Below are 18,267 nucleotides of genomic sequence, written 5' to 3'. Positions count from 1 at the left end.
TCCATCGGATATTGGCAATTTGGTCTCTAGTTCCTCTGCCTTTTCTAAACCCAGCTTGTACATCTGGCAATTCCCACTCCATGAATTGCTGAAGTCTACCTTGCAGGATCTTGAGCATTACCTTACTGGCATGTGAAATGAGTGCCACTGTTCGATAGTTTGAACATTCTTTAGTGTTTCCCTTTTTTGGTATGGGGATATAAGTTGATTATGTAAGTCATATGTATAGTTATACTCATAATTCTCTGTTGAAGCATCGAGATATGCCAGGCTGAAATTCATCAATAAGCTTTTGCAATTCTCTGAAAATCTCTTCTTTTTGAATGGATGTTCCTTTTAGGGAAAAAAAAAAGAGTAGACTCAGTCATTCCTGTCTCCTAAAAAACACCAATATTGTCACAGCTTCATTTCTACCTTCCCTGTGGACAGCTTGAGGGTTGTGGCCTGAGGGATGAGCCAACTCCTTGACCTGTTTATCACTACCCCTAAGGGGGAAAAAAAAATGGAAGTCTGTTCCTGCCTCCACGTTTTTCAGTAAATATCTTATAATGTATTCGGTATTTGATGGGATTGGGTGGTTTCTATAAATGTAACATTGCTCTGTTACATTTAAAATCCCCATGTGAGCTATAAAGCCAAAATAAGGAAGCATTTTTCCCAATTCTTGCACTTGTTTTAGTATGGTGTGATGGTGCCTGCAGTGTAAGAGGCAGGAAGTAAAAGAGGTCCAGGAAGCAGGACACTCAGCCTCTATTGGGAGGATAAGTGCGAATAATCTCACACAACGCCTTAATCTACTAAAGTATACAAGATTTCCTATATGTGTTTGTGTGTGAGTGAAGACTTTCTGGGATTAAGTGGGACTCCCCAGGCTGATGCACAAACAAATGGGATGAATTTTCATATAGCAGAGAAGAGGTAAAACTGATGAAACACAGTGTCGGGTAAGAAAAAAGGGGAAATGATAGAGCATCTTGCGACCTTGACATTTAGAACTGTGGGTTTTGGAGAGTTTAATAGATTGTGATATACTTGCATCATTCTGTTCTGATGGCTACAATTAGGTGGGAAAATGAGTAAAAACCAGAAAAAGTCATTTGAGATTGGTGTGACTATCAACCTATAAAGATGGGAAGAAAGATTTTGATATCAGGTAGAGAAATATACAAATATAGAAGGAATTAGTATTTACAAATTTGCATGTCCCAGGATCAGATTAGCCCTTCCAAAATTATGACATACTTGGAAACAGTGGTCCAAGGTCTCCCAAGTTGGTGAGTAGAAGACTATTTGTCACACTCTTGAGGGCTGAAGTGACTGGGGATGGCAGAACCTGGAAACAAAATGTGATGGATTTATAGTCCTTTTTAGATGAAGTTCAGAGAGCTCATCGACAGAAGGAAAGTGGATTGAATTTACCCTGTCCTTGAGTTATAATGTTCCAAGTATTGCCTGCAGAGTTTGATATACCTGGAAGTAGATCCTGAGCAGAAATCTTCGGATGAGTATTTCTACAAGGCACAGGATTCAGTGCCAGAAAGGCAGGTGGTGAAAAACTCAGGCAGAACACATGTGTGACGAACCTGACTCCATTACTGCACAGCTAGATTGCACGTCTCTCACGTAGCCTCAGAATGCTGTATATTCCCTTATAAGGGCATGACTTGTATTTCCCTATTCTCTTTGTACTCACTCCCCCGCCCTGATAGAACTGCTGAATAAAAGGAGGTGGGGGCGTGGCACGCAGGAGGCAGCACCAGCATCCTCCTGAGATGTAGCGTCTCTCACCACAAAAGAATCCTGTACCTACCGTTGTTTTTTCGACCTCACCCTTGCGAGGGAATCGTTGGCTCATTCCCCCCCAGGGAATCCCATAGACCGAAGGGCGAAGGACTGGTCGCGCGACGCGACAACTGGGGGCTCGTCCGGGATCCCTTCGGTCTCACGGTGTGATCTCTGTCTAGAGGTGCACTGCCTTCACTCTCGTTACTACGCACCTGGAAAAGGCTCTGCAATCGTAAGTAATGGGCTCCCCACTCTCCAAAGTTTCGTCAGTTCATAGGGACGAACTTTATGATTTAGTGAAGAAGGCTAACTCTTGTCAAAAGGCTAACGGTACGACCATCTTTCCCATTTCAAAAAAATCGGTGACTCAACTCCTACTGTACATGGAGAGACACTGCCCTGTCTATCCTTCAGAGGGGTCGCTCAAAGCATCCACTTGGGAAAGGATAGGAAAATATTTTCATGATACCCCACGAGCACCCGTGCCTATTCTGACTGCCTGGAAGGCTGTCATGGCGGCCATCAACACTCTTTACCCTCCCCCGTCTTCCCCGGAGACTTGCCCTTCTCCTCCCGACCCAAAAATCCCACCCCCTCTTGCCGCCCATCTCGATGCTGTCTCACCACCACCCCCTCCATACCCAGCCGTTCCTTCTCCCCCTTCAGCTCCAACGCCCGACTCCCCTCAACACCACCCCCTCGGAGGCGCCATCACTGAACTCCTCTCCTCCCCCCTCTCATTGGAAATGGAGAGTCCCTCTGCCTTTCCCATGACCATCGGCCTAGGGGCGGCGGGAGGAAATTTGTATAACAATATTGAACTTAAGGTTTTGAAACAAATCAAAGATGCTGTAACCACCTACGGCTTGCACTCTCCTTTTACTAGGGGAGTTTTAGACTCTTTAGTTACTGCTAACACTGTTATGTTATTGTATGATTGGAAAATGCTTTTTTCTATGCTTATGACCCCGGCGCAATACGTTGTGTGGCAATCTGAATACGACAAAGGGGTGGAAGTAGAAATTAGAAGAGGTCTTCCCGCAGGGGTGACCGCAGATCAATTATTAGGAAAGGGACAATTCGCAACCTTAGTCCAGCAACAGAACTCCCCCCATCGTAGTTTTGCTATCATTCACATGTGCGCCATGAATGCTCTTAAAAGAGTGGATGATTCCGACTCTCAATCCACCCAAACGTTTCTGAAAATTATGCAAGAACCAAATGAACCATACGCTTCCTTCATAAGTCGCCTTCAGATTGCTTTAGACCGACAAATTGATAATGCCACGGCTAAACAAGAGCTGCTAATGAAACTTGCTTTCTCTAACGCTAATCATGACTGCCAGACCATTCTGCAACCCGCAGTCAATCAACCGGGTGTAAAACTTGCAGATTTCCTGCAACTTTGCAGAATCGTTGGCACCACCTCTCACAAAGTGAGTGCCCTCGCTGCCGCCATTACCACCTCGCTGCCTTCTGCTAACCCCTCCTCTCAGCTCCATTCCCCGGAAGCCCTCGCAGTCACTCGTCATGGAAATTGCTTCAATTGTGGGAAGCCGGGCCACTTTAAGAATCAATGCCGTGCACCCGGGGGAGGTGGTGCGCCCCCTTCCACTCAAAGGGGGCCGCCCCCCCCTTCCAAACCTAAAACTCCTTGTCCCCGGTGCCGCAAAGGCTACCATTGGGCCTCGCAATGTCGCAACAACTCCTCCCTTCACCAGCCTTCGGGAAACTAGATCGGGGGTTGTCAGCTAACCCCGCCCCAAAGGCTGAATTACCCATCACCAGCTTCCCTGTGGAGTTGGCAGAGGATCTTTTGTATGACGATCCGGGGGCTGTCCTTTCCCTTCCTCTCGTTGTCACGCTGAATAAACCCCTTCCTCCTCTTACCCCTGCTTTGCTCATTCCCAACTCCTCGCTCACGCTTGAGGGAATGGTTGCTGCTCCCTACTTGTATGACTCGTCAGATCTGACACGAATTGCTCTGGCAGGAGTGGGAGATAGGTGCTTTTCCTTAGATAAAGGAACAGTTGTCGCCACGCTCATACTTCTCCCTTCTCCTGATACGCCATCATTGTTTGCCTTGCAGCAACCAGTCCAAACCTCTAAACCCACCCTCCTTGTCACACTAAATGGTCGCTCTTTCGAAGGCTTGATTGACATCGGCGCCGACGTCTCTGTCATTCGTTCCGCTGAATGGCCCTCCTCCTGGCCTCTCGCCGAAGCCTCCTCGGTGCAAGGAGTAGGCGGAGCACAGGCCGCTAAGGTCAGCTCTCATTGGCTTTCTGCTGCGACTGCTCATTCTAATATCACAGCTTATCTAAAGCCTTATATCCTGCCTTTACACTGCAACCTATGGGGCCGTGACTTGCTTTCACAGTTCCACGCTTTTATTCAACTTCCCTAATGGCTTTGCAGGACCCTTTAGGGTCTCTCTCTCTCTCTCTCAAAACCTCTGTGCCGGTATGGGTTGATCAATGGCCACTCACCAAAGAGAAACTGGACGCCTTACATATCCTGGTCCAGCAGCAGTTAATTGAAGGCCATATCGAAACCTCCACCAGCCCATACAATACTCCGGTATTTGTCATCAAAAAGAAGTCTGGCAAATGGCGCCTCCTACAGGATCTTAGGGCTATCAACACCATCCTTCAGCCCATGGGACCTCTGCAGTGTGGACTTCCCAACCCCAACTTGATTCCGGAAGGGCACGACCTCATTGTAATAGACCTCAAGGATTGTTTTTTTTCCATACCTTTGGCACAAAAGGACAGAATTATTTTTGCATTTACGGTACCGGAGCTCAACAATTCAAAGCCTACTGCTCGGTACCAGTGGAAGGTCCTCCCACAAGGCATGTTGAACTCACCCACAATGTGCCAATTTTTTGTTGATAAAGCATTGCAACCCTATAGATCCCAATTTCCGCATTTTCTTGTGTATCATTATATGGATGACATTTTAGTCGCTGCTGAGGGCCCGAAAGGGACAGTTCAAAAAACTTTTCCTACTCTTTTAGCCACCCTAGCAACGGCAGGGTTACACGTTGCACCAGAAAAGGTCCAGTCTCGTTACCCAATGCAATATCTAGGCCACAAAGTTTTAGCCTCCACGGCTGCCCCACTTCTACCTATGCTCACGCTTCCCCAGCCGACCACTTTGGTCCAATTACAACAATGTCTGGGGGTCATTAACTGGGCCCGCGCATACCTCGCTTTAACTACACCCATGTTATCACCTTTATTCCAAGCGTTAGTGGGTTTGACAAATCCAGCTGACAAGGTGTACCTTACAGAACAACAATTGCATGCCCTACAACAGGTTAATGCCGCCCTTACGACCCAATGGGTGGACCGTGCGCTCACTGACAAACCACCCTCTCTTGCCATTCTTTCAACACATCAATTACTGACTGCCATCATTGTCCAAACGTCTGATAAGAAACATCTACATATTTTAGAATGGCTACACTTGCCACACACACCTAAGACATCCATCATCACCAGAGCAGCACAAATGGCCTCTCTTGTTGAGAAAGGCCGGAAGAGGATTAGAGCCCTAATGGGACTGGATGTTTCCACCCTGTACATTCCCCTTAAGGTTACTCAATGGGAACCCCTCCTACAAAACTCCACTGCATTGCAGGATGCCTTGGAGGACTGGTGTGGCCAGGTGTCATGCCATCTTCCCCCTGATCCTCGATTGCAACTGTTGCGAACAGTACCCTTCACACTAACCTCGCCGTTCGTTCAGCAGCCACTCAAGGAAGCCCTCACTGTTTTTACAGACGGCTCCAAAACCATAGGGGCTTGCATATGGCAAAATAATCGCAAATGGCAAAAACGCCTAACAGCCCCACAAGCATCCGCCCAACAGGCTGAATTAGCCGCTTTTCTGTTAGCCTTGTCTCTTTTCCCAGAACAGCCTTTGAATGTTATATTAGATAGTATGTATGTCACTCAAATGGCTGTGGCCATGTTTGATGCATATATTTCCCCTGTTACCCCCCCCTCTCTCATGACGCTTTTTTTGCAGCTTCAAACTTTCCTGAAGGACAGAACATCCCCTTTGTTTGTAGCGCATATTAGAAGCCACCAACAGCTACCCGGTTTCCTGTCCGAAGGCAACCACATGGCAGATGAGGCTTGCAAAATTATGGCCTCTTCCCCTCTTCCTCCGCAGCTTTTAGCAGGGGACAGCCATGCTTATTTCCACCAAAATAGAAAGGCCTTGGTGCGCCAATTTGGCATTACATATCAAGAAGCTACCGCCATTCTTCAACAATGTCCAACCTGCAGTTTGCAGGCAAAGTGCATCCCTGAGGGTGTTAATCCCAGGGGTGTCCAAGCTTGTGACACATGGCAGATGGATGTCACTCATTATCCCTCCTTTGCACCTTGGAAGTACATCCATGTATCTGTGGATACTTATTCGGGATTCATCCTGGCAACTTTGCAAAGAGGAGAAGCCACGAAAAACGTAATCAATCATTGTATTCGCACTTTCGTCACATCGGGATGTCCCAAAACTTTGAAAACTGACAATGGCCCTGCTTACGTCAGCACTCCCTTTGCTGAGTTTTGCCGTAAGTGGTCCATTACCCACAGATTCGGTATACCATTCAACAGCCAAGGTCAGGCTATTGTGGAAAGGGCTAACCAGACTCTAAAGAATGCCCTTGATCGGCAAACGGGGAAAAAGGCCTTAGGCCCCCCGAACCTCCCGATGTTACAAAATCTCCTTAATCTCACCTTGTTTACCTTAAATTTCCTTAATCTTACCGGTACCCCCTCTGCTACGGCCGCATCTCGACACTTCTCTAAGCCAGTAGTTCCCTCTTCCCGTCCCCTTGTTTATTTTAGGCAACTGCCCAGCCCTGAGTGGAAAGGCCCTGCGCAACTCGTCACCTGGGGAAAAGGCTACGCTGCTGTGCAACTTCCTGATCGAGTGCTCTGGGTTCCTGCTCGCTGTATCCGGCCATATCATGGGCAGCCTCCTGACAAGCACCTCCTTGATCCTCCTTCTCTGTTATCTCTCTTCCATCTCTGCTCCCCTCACAACGAACCCTAAAACAACCTCTCTCATTCGAACCCATCGTTTACGCTACCCTGCCATCATCGGCCGCAGCTCAGCATCCAACGCCATGGAATGTCTTCAACGCTCTCCCATCAAAAGCAAAGGCACCTTCTGGCGCTGGTTCCGCAACAACACCCTTCTCCAAGATGGCGATTCCTACTCCATCACTTATCACTTCCGCCAAACTACCCTTGCTGTCACCAACGTACAGTTGACCGATCTAGGACAATACCACTGTGAAATAACAAAGTTAATTAAGGGGTTCGCCACCTCATCTCGCCTTACGCTCACCTTGTTTCAACTCTCCCTTCCTGAGCCCGCCCGTTGGCAGGGACGACGCCTGCTGGCATCCGACGCCCAGGAATCGCATCGCCCTTACAGTATCACCTGGACAATCCGCGATGCCTTGGGTCAGGTCCTGAATACCTCCTCCTGTTATAGCCCAATTGCATCTTGTTTCCCTAACCTGTATTTTGACTTTGCAGAAATGCTTCTAGGAGTGACAGCCTATAGGAGGCTGGACGGCACCCCATCGCCCAGCCACTCCATCGTTAAAAGGTATCCCCTGTATGTGTGCCCAGGACATGACACCCGCCCTGATCACGTGCACGACTGCGGAGGCTTAGCAGATTATTTTTGCAAGTCTTGGTCCTGCGTTTCCACCGGCCACATCGACTGGACCCCTCCATATAAGACTGATTACATCACTCTCACTCGGTTGAGAGAGGACATTAGGTGCACCGCAACCAGAAAGGGTGCGGCAGGACAGGGGGGTTGGAATAGATGTAATCCGGTTATTGTACAATTCACTGCTGCAGGGAAAGCTCAGGGGAATGCCTGGGACTCAGGTGTAAAATGGGGAGGTCGTATGTATGCCAGATGGCCCGGGTTTCATCATGGCAACATATTCTACATTCAACGACAGGTCACTCTCCCTCAGTCCCCACCTGTTGGGCCCAATGCCGACGACATTCACTCCACCTTTCTTAAACCCCTCAACAAACAAATAAACCCCCTCGTCTCTCTTCTTAACTCCTCCTTTTCCCTCGTTCACACCGCTTCTAACACATCTCGATGTTGGCTTTGCTTGTCTTCCTCTCCACCATTCTATGAAGCAGTCGGTTCTCCTGACCCTATCCGAAACTCTACCTCAGCCTCCTCCTGCCGCTGGCAAAACACCACGTTGACTATCACCTCTATAATAGGGCAGGGCTGCTGCCTTGGCCGTGTTCCTGCTAACTATACTCAATATTGCCTTAATTCTTCTCATGATCACTGTGCCCTCTATCTTCCAAAAAATCGCTTGAACATCAACGGTTACACCGGCCATGGTGGCTACGGTGTACTCTACACTGCCTCTGGTAATCTCTCTGCCCGATTGACAGGGCAATACTTCATCCCTGGGAACAACTCTGTTTGGGCATGTTCTTCTGGCCTCACCGCATGTGTATATGGCGATACCTTGTTACGAACTAACGCCTTTTGTATTCAGGTGCTCCTACTCCCCAAAATCTCCATCTATTCCCCTGACGAACTTATCTCCATCCTAGAGCCCCCTCATTACCCCCTCAAGGCTAAGCGCGAAGTAGTGACTGCTGTAACTTTATCAGTCCTACTGGGCTTAGGTGCGGCCGGAGCCGCCACCGGTGTGTCAGCCCTTGTTGTCAATGATCAGAACCTGCGTCACCTTAGTGCTACCATTGACGCTGACCTTCGCGCTATCGAACAATCTATTGTGGCGCTACAAGATTCCCTTACCTCTCTATCCGAAGTGGTTTTGCAAAATCGTAGGGGTCTCGACCTTCTGTTCCTCAAACAAGGGGGACTGTGTGTTGCTCTAAAGGAAGACTGCTGTTTTTATGCCGACAACTCAGGAGTAGTATTGGACTCTATGAAAGAGCTAGATTCCCGTTTAAAAACAAGGGAATCGGAGCGCCAACAATCCATGTCATGGTATCAAAATATGTTTAGCATTTCTCCGTGGCTAACCACACTGCTGTCCACTCTGTTGGGGCCCCTCCTTTTACTGATTCTCGTATGCACCATAGGCCCCTGTGTGCTGGGTCGCGTTCTCCGCTTCTTAAAGCAGAGACTTCATACATTGGACTCAGAGGTATCCGAGACAAAGATTGCTGTTCAACACCTGGTCACTGCTGTAGGTATGGAGAAAACACCACTCTTGGGATGGTCCTCTGATAGTGAATCGGAAATGGACAAGGACCCCCAGTCACACTACCCCCCGGAAGAGGAAGCTGGGATGGGTCTCCTTGGACTGAAGAGTCCCTGGCTCCCCGACTCAGACCCTCTGGGGGGAGGACTAAATTAAATAAAAAAGGTAGAAATGTGACGAACCTGACTCCATTACTGCACAGCTAGATTGCACGTCTCTCACGTAGCCTCAGAATGCTGTATATTCCCTTATAAGGGCATGACTTGTATTTCCCTATTCTCTTTGTACTCACTCCCCCGCCCTGATAGAACTGCTGAATAAAAGGAGGTGGGGGCGTGGCACGCAGGAGGCAGCACCAGCATCCTCCTGAGATGTAGCGTCTCTCACCACAAAAGAATCCTGTACCTACCGTTGTTTTTTCGACCTCACCCTTGCGAGGGAATCGTTGGCTCATTCCCCCCCAGGGAATCCCATAGACCGAAGGGCGAAGGACTGGTCGCGCGACGCGACACACATGGAACACTTTCTCTTCTGGCATGAAAAAGAAAGTCTAAAAGCTGCACACAACTCTGTGCCTTGCCTAATCAGGAGGTAGCATCATGTGACACAAAGAAGTGGCCCGGTTGAAGATACCTACCAATTTTATCATGAATTTCTCAACCCAAGATTCTGATCTCTCTTCTCCACATTAAAACATGACCCAAAGTGCACCCACTTGCATCCTCATGCACCCTTGCTGACCTATCTTTGCACCCTTCCTCACCCTCCCCACACTGCTCCCTGCCTCTCACTCACCCTCCCCAACTGTCCCCTGTACCCTTGTACACCCTGTCACTCCCTCCCCCCTCTTCAAATTACATCTTATTATTATGGATAATAATAAACATTTAGATAGGCATTTTTGAAGATCCTAAAATGAGCCACTGAGTCTCTTCCAGCCCTTGCCTTTGCTTCCTCAGAATTACCAGCTAGAATTACTGGTATTTCCACCAATCTCAACACTCAGAGAAATCCATGACCAAATCATGGCTTCCTCTAGCTGACCAACCCCAAGGTGGAAAAACACCATTGGTTGGTTACCTTGAGCCATCCCAAATCTGGGAAGAATGCCTTATTTCATAGAAAGGGGCTAGCAACTCAACGCAGCAGAAGGAAAGGTCATCCCCTCTCCCCCATATTAAGAGCTGTTACACCTACATCATGGAGTGATCCTTTGAATTCCATATCTTATTCCATGTTTATAAATGTCTGTTGGTCTCCCAATTCTAATGGTCACACCTAATTCTCTAGAAAGGAAAAGTCCCATAATATGTATCTGTTCTACACTTTAGTCTCAGTTAATAAAAACCCAACAGGGTTCCCCAACCTACTTTCTACCAAAATTTGACTCCATGACTTTTTCCCAAATAAGGAATGTAATAATTGCTAGATGTCCCTGCTGAAGGAGAAAGGACATGGTGGGAAGCATGATACCACTGACATGGATCTGATCCAGGTGCAGGGAAAGGTGAATTTGGGGTTCAGAGTAGGTCAGAACCAGGAAGAAAAGAGCTTGTTAGGAGTATATTGAGACAGTGAAGCCACACTGAAGGAGAAGGAAGTTGTAGGAGAAAGGGAAGCTTGTTGGGGCAAAACTGAAGGAGGTTTCAATTGTAGTGAAAGACAGGCTGTTCACACAAACACAGAGTTGCTTAGCAAGTGTGCAGTCATAGAAATGGAAAGAATGAAGACAAAAATAAAAGACAGAAGATTTTCTCCACCCAGCACTAAAATCAGAGGAGGTTGTAATGAGAAGCCAAGGGTTGAGGAACTAACCTATTTTAGGGGAAAGGGCCTAAGAGAGAGATCCACCCTGGAAAGTAGCAAGTGCATTTCTTTGTTCCTTTGTTTATGAAATTTGTAGGTGCCCCAATCTCTTGTAACTCTGGGCAGCTTAGGAATAAATTTAGATTGTGAATTGATTATTTGCAGCCACTTAAGGATCCAAAATAAGTTTTTTTTTTCTCTAGTCTTCATGAGTATTTTTCAAACAGCAATAATGCTGCTTATTCTGTAAGCAAGAACTTGGGAAATGTCTTACATACCTGGAAGGCAAGGTTGATCATTAATCTTCAAAATCCATGAGCAGAAAGTACGTATGTGATAATCACTCTTCGAGGAATGGAAGGATGTTCAGAGAAAATGGTCCATTAGGGATAGCATATGGTCTTGTAAGTAAAAATGTAGATTAACCTCTTACTTTATGGTCATACTATTATGTAGAGTTTTCTATAATCTTTTCCCCCCCCCTTATTTATTTGTTTATTTATTTATTTTCTATTGCACCTTTATTGTTTTTTTATAAATAGCTCAAGGTGGCAACCATATCTAATACTCCTTCCTCCTCCTATTTTCCCAACAACAAGAACCCTGTTAGGTGAGTTGGGCTGGGAGAGAGGGACTGGCCCAAGGTCACCCAGCCGGCTTTCATGTCTGAGGCGGGACTAGAACTCTCATACCACGCCTGATTGGCTCTTGGGCTGGGAGAGAGGGACTGGCCCACGGTCACCCAGCCGGCTTTCATGCCTGAGGCGGGACTAGAACTCTCCTACTACACCTGATTGGCTCTTGGGCTGAGAGAGAGGGACTGGCCCACAGTCACCCAGCTGGCTTTCATGCCTGAGGCGGGACTAGAACTCTCCTACCACGCCTGATTGGCTCTTGGGCTGGGAGAGAGGGACTGGCCCACAGTCACCCAGCCGGCTTTCATGCCTGAGGCGGGACTAGAACTCTCCTACCACGCCTGATTGGCTCTTGGGCTGGGAGAGAGGGACTGGCCCAAGGTCACCCAGCCGGCTTTCATGTCTGAGGCGGGACTAGAACTCTCATACCGTGCCTGATTGGCTCTTGGGCTGAGAGAGAGGGACTGGCCCAAGGTCACCCAGCCGGCTTTCCTGCCTAAGGCAGGACTAGAACTCTCATACCGTGCCTGATTGGCTCTTGGGCTGGGAGAGAGGGACTGGCCCAAGGTCACCCAGCCGGCTTTCATGCCTGAGGCGGGACTAGAACTCTCCTACCATGCCTGATTGGCTCTTGGGCTGAGAGAGAGGGACTGGCCCAAGGTCATCCAGCTGGCTTTCCTGCCTAAGGCGGGACTAGAACTCTCATACCGTGCCTGATTGGCTCTTGCGCTGAGAGAGTGGGACTGGCCCAAGGTCACCCAGCTGGCTTTCAGGCCTGAGGCGGGACTAGAACTCTCAGTCTCCTGGTTTCTAGCCTGGTGCCTTAACCCGTAGACCAAACTGGCTCTATATAATAATCATCAAATCCATATATAATAATTTCCTTTTGTTTGTTTGTTTCCTACAAAAAGTCAGTAAGGGGATTCCGGGGGTTTCTGGTGAAGGAGTATGGCAGCAGGTCGAGCTCTGTAAGAGCTCGGAAAAATTAATATCTACAACGCTGCGGTTGAGAGTCCTGCGGAGTCAGAGAGAGATGGGCAGACCTTGTAGGGAGCACTAGAAAAGGAGCGCTGCTGGCAAAAGACTCCAGCAGCTTCGGAATGGCAGGCAAAAGCTTTGCTTTCTCTTTCAACACTTTCACTTTCGCCGCAACAATAAAGTAGCCAGGAAGCCTGGAGGCACATCTGTAGAACCCGCGTGAGCAGCCTAGCTAGCTAGACAATTCTGCAGCCCCCTTCATCTCTATTAAAAGAAACAACAACTTTTGACCACAGAAGAGAAAAAGAAGAAACTTTCTAAGCGGGGGAAAAAAAAAAACTTTTCTATACTTTGGAGACAAAAAATCTTTACTGCCAGTCCTCACTTAAAAGGAACTGAATTAATTAATTAATTTCTAACACCATATTGGACTATATTGCAGATGTTTATAAGATTATCTTGAATTGTATGCTCTGTATGTTTTGATATAAATATTATACATTGCTTTATATAGATAAATATAACATTAGGTGTAGTGATTAAGATGAGTAAATAAAGATTTTTATAAGAACAAAATGAATACAAGGAGACAGAACAGGAGAGGCTCAGAAGCCGGGGAAGGAGAATGGCTGAAAGCCATGCTTGAAGATCTTACGCAAAAAACAATCCAAAATATTACTCAAAATCTAACGCAGCTATTAGAGGAGAAAATAGATGGATTTGAAAAAAGGTTAGGTCATAAGTTAGAGACAATGGACAAAAGAATAAAAGCAGACATTCAAGAGGTAAGAGAAAGAGTGGAGAAATTAGAAGTAGAGAATGATATAGAATTAGACCGATTAACTATGTTAGAGTTAAAAGAAAAAGAACATTGTGTTGGACTTAGAGGTGTGCCTGAAAAAAAAGAGGCAGAAATAAGAGAAATAATGGTTCAAATGCTTGCAAGTTTAATTGAATGGGAGGAAGAAAGGCTAGAAGAAGATATAGAAAAAATGTTCAGAGTTAACTCGAAATATGCAAAAACTAACCGGAAACCAAGAGATATAATAATTGAATTTGCTAGGAAAAAGACAAAAGAATTGATAATACAGGCCTCCTATGGGAAAAAAAATAATATCGAAGGAGAGGAGATTATGATATTGAAAGACATAACACTGAGAATATTAAAAAAAGAAGAGATTATTTCTTTCTCACTGAAGTCTTTAAACGAAATAAAATCCCCTTTAGGTGGGAAGTATTGGAAGGAGTTAGTGTCACATTCCAACAACAAAGATATAAACTGAATACTATTTTTAAGGCTCAGGAATTTCTCAGAAAATATAAAAAAGATTTAGAACCAGAAACAGATAGAAGGGAAAGGCCAGAAAGTAAAGAAAGTAAAGTGAAACGTTTAAATACAGAGGAACAAAGTGCAGAGGAACTAGCTTCAAGTTCTAAAGAATTTGCAATACTCCTCTCCAATGAGTGAACTAAAATGCCTTTCCTGGAATATAAATGGAGCCAATACTCCAGCTAAAAGGAAACAAGTTTTTCACTATTTATAAAAATTAAAACAAGATCTTATATGTCTTCAAGAAACTCATATTGTGAAAAAAGATAGTAAATATCTGGTAAATAACAAATTAGGAAATGAATTTATAGCAGCAAATGAAAAAAAAATGGAACTGTAATATATGTAAAGCCCCATCTAAATCCTAAATTAATAAGTGATGATAAAAATGGGAGATATTTAATAATAGAATTAGAACTACAAAACTCTAAAGCAATATTGGTTGGAGTATATGCCCCTGATGATAATCAGAATAAATTCTAACAAAATTTATCAAATGAACTTTCCGAATTATCCTATAACAATTGGATTATGATGGGAGATTGGAACGGAGTTACCTTACCAATTATTGACAGAAAATCTGAACAACAAATAAAAAAAATCAAGGAAAATTGCCCCAATCTTTTTTTGATATGTCAGAAAATTTGACTATTGTAGATGGCTGGAGATATAAAAATGGTACAGCTAGAGATTATACATTTTATTCAGACAGATTTAAATAGTTCTCCAGGATCAATATGATATGGTTATCTAAAAAATTGGCGAATAAAAGCCAGAATTGTGATTAACGAAGAGATAACACAAGAATGTCAAACAGAAAAAGGAACAAGGCAAGGCTGTCCGCTATCTCCTTTATTATTTATATTGGTATTGGAGGTTCTAACAGAAGCTATCAGAAAGGATCATCAAATTGAAAGGATAAAGATTAAACAAGAAACATATAAATTAAGAGCCTTTGCAGATGATTTAGTTATCACTTTACAAAACCCGTTAATATCAATTGATTACTTATTAAAGTCACTACAAGAATATGGAGAATTAGCTGGTTTTAAAATAAATAATCAAAAAACGAAGGTGATAAATTTAAACATGCCACAAAATAATCAGAATGTATTAGAAATTAAATCAGGATTTAATAGTGTTAAAAAAGTTAGATATCTAGGGATAGAGATTTCAGCCAAAACTAGTGATTTATTTCAAAATAATTATGTTAAAATATGGAAGGAAATTAAACAAGATTTATTGAGGTGGGAAAAATTAAACTTATCACTTATGGGACAAATCTCTGCACTTAAGATGAATATTCTGCCGAAGATGCTACTTTTATTTCAAACCATTCCAATAGTTATAACTGATAAAATTTTTAAATTATGGCAAAAAGATCTTTCAAAATTTATTTGGCAAGGGAAAAGACCAAGAATTAAATTCAAATTACTACAAGAGGATAAGGAAAGAGGAGGCTTGGGTCTTCCCGACTTCAGGTTATATTATGAGGCATGTGGTCTATTATGGTTAAAAGAATGGATTACCCTACAAGATTATAAATTACTAAATTTAGAAGGACATGATTTAAAATTTGGATGGCATGGCTTCTTATGGTATAACAAATTGAAAGTAAATAAAACATTTAATAATCATTGTATTAGACAGTCCATTCTTAAAATTTGGGAGAAATATAAATCTATTTTAACATTGACAATACCGCTATGGATATCTGTTGTATATCTGATGGGCTGGGGATGCGATGGAGGGAGCTGGATGGTGGGCCATCTTCAAAGAATGCACCCCCAGTGTTTATTACTGGTGGCATGTTCTGACCCTCCATGTTCAGACCCAGGCCCTGGACAGTGGACTTGTGGGGGTCCTGGTCTTCGGCTGCTGCTTCTTAATGTCAGGTGAGTTAACAGCAAGTCCCCCCTCATATGTGATTTGATCATGGAGGAGGGGGCTGACCTGGTGTGTATTACCAAAACCTGACTGGGCTCTGAAGGAGGAGTGGCTTTGTCAGAGATGTGCCCGGTCAGGTTTCAGGTGTGGCACCAGCCCAGATGCCAGGGTAGGACAGGAGGGGTGGCCGTTGTCATCCTAGAGTCTCTAGTGGCCTTCAGGGGTGCTGCTCCACAAGTGACCAATTGTGAGACCCTGTTTTTCAAGTTGGGTTCCCGAGAACAGTTGGGAGTGCTGCTACTGTGCCAGCCTCCCTGCTGCATAGCAACCTCCCTGCCTGAGCGGCTGGGGTTGGCAGTGGAGTTCTCCAGGCTTGTGGTTCTATGGGACTTCAACCTGCCTTCCCTGGGGTGGGCCTCGGAGGCAGCGTGGGAGTTCATGGCCACCATGGCGACCATGGGCCTATATCATCTTATTCGGGACCCAACTCAAGACAGTGGTCTCACGCCAAATTTAGTTTTCTTGTCGGAGCAGTGGCAACATGATCTGAGGGGAGAGTTATACCTATCCCCGTTGCCATGGTCAGATCATGCCCTGGTGATCTTGAGATTCTCCTATGCTGCCCCCTCCACAGGGAGGCAGGATCCATTTGACTGGTCTGCCCCTGGTGACTGATGAACCCAGCAGGGTTTCAGAGGGAGCTGGGGGTTATCCCCAGGGAGCTGCTGCAGGGTCCAGCAGAGGCCCTGGCTGTGGCCTGGAATAGGGAGGTGGCTGGGGCCTTGGACAGCATTGTGCCTGTGGAGCCTCTCTTGTCCCATCAAACCCATCACTCCCCATGGTTTACAGAGGAGCTGAGGGTTTTGAAGAGGATTAAGAGACATCTGGAGCACTGCTGGAGAAAGACAAAGACTGAATCTGACCGAACACAAGCTAGAGCTGCTGTTAAGGCCTAGCTTGTGGTGGTAAGAGTGGCGAAATGTCAGTATTTCTCCACTCTTATTGCATCTGCAGAATGCTGCCTGGCGGCCCTGTTTAAGATCACCTGATCCCTTCTGGGGAAAGTGGGGTAAGGATTCCACCTACAGGGCTGTGTTGAGGAGTTTTCTGGGCAATTGCAGGATAAAATTGCTCGGATCCATTCCACGTTGGACTCCCAGTGTGAGACAGGGTCTGCGGAGATGTCCAGGGAAGGGACTTACCCAGTTATCTGGGAACAGTTTGATCCTGTTGGGCCCAAGGAAGTGGACAGGTTCCTCTGGACTGTCAATGCCACCACTTGCCAAGTAAAACCATGCCCCTCCTGGCTGGCGAAGGCAGCCCGGGAGGGGATGTATGGCTGGGTCCAGACAATGGTAAATACGTCTTTGAGAGAGGGAGTGTTTCCAGTGGCCTTTAAGGTGCATTGGTGCACCCACTCCTCAAGATACCATTGCTGGATCCTACTGTCCTGGACAGATTTCATCCAGTCTCCCACCTCCCCTTTCAAATTATCTAGAAAGGGAAAAGTCCCATAGCTTTTATCTCTTCTACCAAAGTCTCAATTAACAAAAACCCAATGGGGTACACCAAGCTACTTTCTACCCAAATTTACTCCATGACATTTTTCCAAATAAGGAATGTATATTCCTTATTATGGAACCTGTATTTAAACATGATGGCATCCTGTATCTCCATTGCCTCATGACTGCCGTGGTTTGCTTCCCACTGATCACAACCTCTGCTGTGATCCTATTCATCAAAATCCGCCTTAATTCCAAACAGAACAAACAGGGAAGACTTTTAGTGATGATTTTAATTACTCTTCTCTGCTTCCTTATTCTTACTGTTCCATTATATATCACTGTGGTCATTGATACTTTTTTTACTGACTTAGCTTGTCAGTAATGATGGATATCTCTTCTGAGTAGAACAATATTTTTCTTGCTATAGAAATAAAATGTAAAGAGGTTTATTTATTTTTTTTCTCCTGATAATGTTATCAGAGTTAATCTTGAATATTGAGAAAAAATGTGGGAAGGAAGAATTTTCTCTCCACTGCTAGAAGCTACAGTAGGTACCAGAATGAGACCAGAACATCATCAAAATTACTGTACAAATACTAAAACTGTTTTGCAGTTGAGATTAATGATACCAAGCTATATCACAGGGATAGTACAGAGAATAAAGTCCCACATTTACTACCAAATTTATACATATTGAAAGGGGAGTAAATCCAACTGGTTCGACAGGATTCCTTTTGAGTAGACATGAATGAGATTGTACTTTATTGCTATAATCTTAAGTCTGGGATTCAATCTCCTTGAACATATTGATTCCAGCTCCTGAGTTGAAGTTTAAGAGACATCGACCAACAGTCCTGAAGGAGTGTTCTGGAGGGCACTGTCCAGGCTAACTTATTGCCCGGTGGCTTGGGAGGCTCTGAGAGGCTGGTGAAAGGCCCTTTCTCTTTAGGATGTTAAATTGCAGCAACTGTCAGGGAAGAAATGGTGAACTGAAGACAGCTCCACAGAAAGTACCAGCGACCACAGTGGAATGAAGGGCCGGCGAGTAGACTGACTCTTTGTAATTCTTCTCCAGACACGGAGAGGACTTGAGAT

The sequence above is a fragment of the Candoia aspera genome, chromosome 3 (assembly GCF_035149785.1).
Source record: "Candoia aspera isolate rCanAsp1 chromosome 3, rCanAsp1.hap2, whole genome shotgun sequence".
NCBI classification, from domain to species: Eukaryota; Metazoa; Chordata; class Lepidosauria; order Squamata; family Boidae; genus Candoia; species Candoia aspera.
Note: the sequence above shows the minus strand (reverse complement) of the source record.